The sequence below is a fragment of the Nothobranchius furzeri genome, chromosome 5, assembly GCF_043380555.1.
Source record: "Nothobranchius furzeri strain GRZ-AD chromosome 5, NfurGRZ-RIMD1, whole genome shotgun sequence".
NCBI lineage: Eukaryota > Metazoa > Chordata > Actinopteri > Cyprinodontiformes > Nothobranchiidae > Nothobranchius > Nothobranchius furzeri.
This window is the reverse complement of record NC_091745.1, coordinates 70,678,585-70,682,329: the sequence shown is the minus strand read 5'-3', so window position 1 is coordinate 70,682,329 and position 3,745 is coordinate 70,678,585.

Below are 3,745 nucleotides of genomic sequence, written 5' to 3'. Positions count from 1 at the left end.
AACATCTGGAGGGGTTGGAGACCGAAAGGGGCACAGAAACCTAAGGGGAGAACCTGGAGTGGGCTGGAGAACATATGAGGGGAACGCAGGATGCAGACCATGACACATTTACGCTCCCCCTAAAGTTTTTATTGTGGTTATACATTTCACAGCTGGGATACCAACTTGTTGGCTGAACCTGATCTAACCCTCCCCATATGATTTGCATTGAAATGTCTAATTTTTGTTAGACAGGGAACTTAAACAGAAGTTTCCAATTTTTTTTCAGCATGAATAATCTGTTTAAAGAGCAAGTCACCCCCAAATTAACTTTTTTTTTGCCAATAATCTATATAAACGAGTGTAACTGTGCTGCAGAAATGCGTTATGAATCATTTGGCACTTCAGTGCATCTTAGTCAAAATTTAAATTTTCTGCCTAAAACTGTCAGTGTTGTGCCGTCTTCAGGTAAAAACTCTGCACTGCATTTGGATTTGAATCCACCATTGCTATTGGCTAAGAGGTACACTATGACTTAGCTGGTACATTATGATGTCACAATGTCATTGTGAGCCTGTCTGTGTTTGTGTATTTGTTAGTGGCTCTGCCTTCGTGCTCTGCCAGGCAACAGCAGTTGTTGCGTTTTTCAAACAGGAAGTGGGAGTGGAGTAAGACTCTGGTAGGGGGTGACTTGCTCTTTAGGCCAAGATCAAATATTCTCCCTTAAAATTTTCTGCGAGAGAGACAAATTCATGATCCATTAATTACATCAGTTACCACATCATACCACTACCATGTCTAACTTAGTCTGGTAGGCCTTTTCTGAAATGTTTTACACCAGATTGTGGCGTCATGAAGGGCCTCTAATTTGTGACAAACGTCACATTTTCCCAGCTGGGTCAGACTGTAACTTTTAGTTCCACAGATTAATCGAGGAGTCCTGATGTCTGCTGAATACCATCCTTTATCTGCTGCTGTTCCATCCCAGAAGACTGACACTTCAAGTTCACGATAATAATTTAAATAATAATTTTAATAAACTCTTTGACTTTATTGAGGTTTATTATAATCATCATAAATAATCACTTGGTTCAGTATAAATGCATTTTTAATTACTGAAATGAATTATTATGCTTTGGGTATAATTGTGGTTATGGTTGATGATCAGTAATGTGTGTTCAGCAAATCAGAAGGTCAACTTCCACCTTATCCATCTAACACAGAGTTTATCCAGAGTAAAGGGTAACTGCCATCACATGTTTTTAGACTCATGACCAAAGCTTTCTTGCTCTGAGAGGGCGTGTTCTGAGGGGCTTGTTAAACTAAATTTCCAGAAGAGAAACTTCAGTTCGTGAACCAACCACCATCACTGAGGATACGGGAATGGCCGTCCCTAACCTCCACCTGCTGTTCTGTCACGCTGATAAGAATAGCTTTGAATAAACACAACTGTAACCAGCTGATGAAAAAACTCCTTCAGAGTTATTGACTAGGAGTCGCAAATAGTTCCACCAGTTGAGTGACCCAAGGAGACATCTCAGGACCGATTTGGTCGCACCAGAAGTCCTTCTACCAACCTCGTGCCTGGAGGAAACCATCTCCACCTGACACTTTGGATCCAAAAAGGGGGTCTTCTATACTGGGTGAGGTAGACATTCTGACAGACATTCTGACATCCACGCATCCAAAAACTCTCATTTCATTTTAGCTTTCCATCCAGACACAGGTTTGCCTTTTAAACAAGTTTAATATCAAAGCTGGTAAATTGTCATCTATGAATTGTCAATTTTAATTGTAATTTTTAATTGTCATAAATTGTCGTTTCAAATCGTCAAGTTTAAAATTGTTAGTAATAAATCATGCATTTTTAAACTGCCTCATTCTTTGAAATGAAACACAGAAAGTTATAAATATTTCTGGTTATTGAAAAAGCAAAGATTCCTAACTTCTTATTCAAAAATAAACATTTGCTATTAAATTTAATTATCTTAAATTAAACATTAATCTTTGGATTAAAAATAGACCAAACAGGTTGGTGTATGAACTTAAATCGATTATATAAGTATCCTGGATATTTATACAAGATGTAAGCGTCATATGCTTATCTGCTCGGTCATTCTCAGTATCTACAACTGATAGCAAACAGTGTGATTTAAGTATGTAGTAATACCCTATATAATTGGTCAGAGCCAGCCAGTCTTATTCAATAATTTGGCAAAAAATTCTTTTTCAGATGAAAACATGCTATTTCTGTGTTTTATTTTCAATATTTTACTAAAAACGGGAGTTGTGTCACCTTAATTTTCTTCCTTCGGAAACTGGAGGACGAGGCAAGATGGCGGCCTGAGCAGTTCTACCTTATCTGTGCTCCTGGTTACTTTCCTCAGAATTACTGCTTAAAACTTGTATTTCCCACCGAATTACATTGGATTTTATAGAGCTAAATAGGGCAGTCTATTAAGATGTCTAAGCTGAAAGCCAACACTCCAGTGACTGCTCGGAAACAAGTGGACCACGAATATGCCATGGATATGGACCGCCAAAGTGATAAAAGACCCCGAGATGCGTCGGCTCCCTCCACACCATCTAAAGTTACCACCTGTAAGGTACCGAAACCGAATGATGACGAGGTATCAGGTTCCGTGATCTTGGCTGCTATCAACAAACTCACGGTCAAATTTGAGTCGCAGGAAGAGCGCATGAAAGACCTTGATGCTAAGCTAACACAAAACTGTGCTATGCTACTTAACGTGGCTAAAGCGACCGAGTTCAATGCGGCTGAAATTAAAGACTGTAAGCAGAAAGTGAACGACATAGAAAACGAAGTGGCCGGTTTGAAATCTGAACTCACGCTGTGGAAAGAAAAATGTCGTGAACTTGATAATTACAAAAGGAGATGGAACATCAAAATTAAAGGTTTGAAAGAATCTGCCAACGAAGACACACGTCAGGTTGTGGTAGACCTTCTCAAGAAGATTGCGCCGCAGTGGGCAGAGAAAATGGATGAGATTGTGGATACTGTACACCGCGTCGGTCAGAGGGAAAATGGAAGAGTGAGAGATGTCATCATTCAATTTCCTAAATGACACCATAAAACCACACCTTTTGGAAGATGACAAAAAATTCAAAGATCTGCCAAGATGCAGGCATCAGGTTCGCTGAAGACCTCACCAAGGAGGTTAAAGAAGCAAGGGAGGTGCTGTGGCCACGGATCAAGCAAGCACGTCAGGAGGGGAAGAAGGCCTACTTCCGTGGTCCTTATGGATATATCAACGGTCGGTGTATTACATAGTGTGGGAATCTTTATGTATGAGGAAAAACCAGACTTATCCTTCTTTTTCCTAGAAGAACTCTACGTGACTTTCGCTCTCTTTGTTATCTTTTGTTGTGAGTTTAAGCTGCTGCGAGGTTACCCAGCAGATGAATGTGTTAAAAGAAACTTTAAACTTTGGTTCTCTTAATTCTAGGGGTATTAAGGACAACTTAAAACGGAAAGCAGTGTTCTTACACTGTAAAGGAAGGAACTACCAATGTGTTCTTCTACAAGAAACTCACTCCTGTGCTTCTGATGCCACCTACTGGACAGCGCAATGGGGAGATAAAATTCTCTTCAGCCATGGAAGCAACCACTCAGCTGGAGTTGCTATATGCTTCAACAAATGTCCCGGTAATGTTATCTCTTTCAGATCGGACAATAATGGCCACTGGTTGACTGCGGTTTTAAAGATTGACAATGCATACATAATTCTAACCAATGTTTATGGAT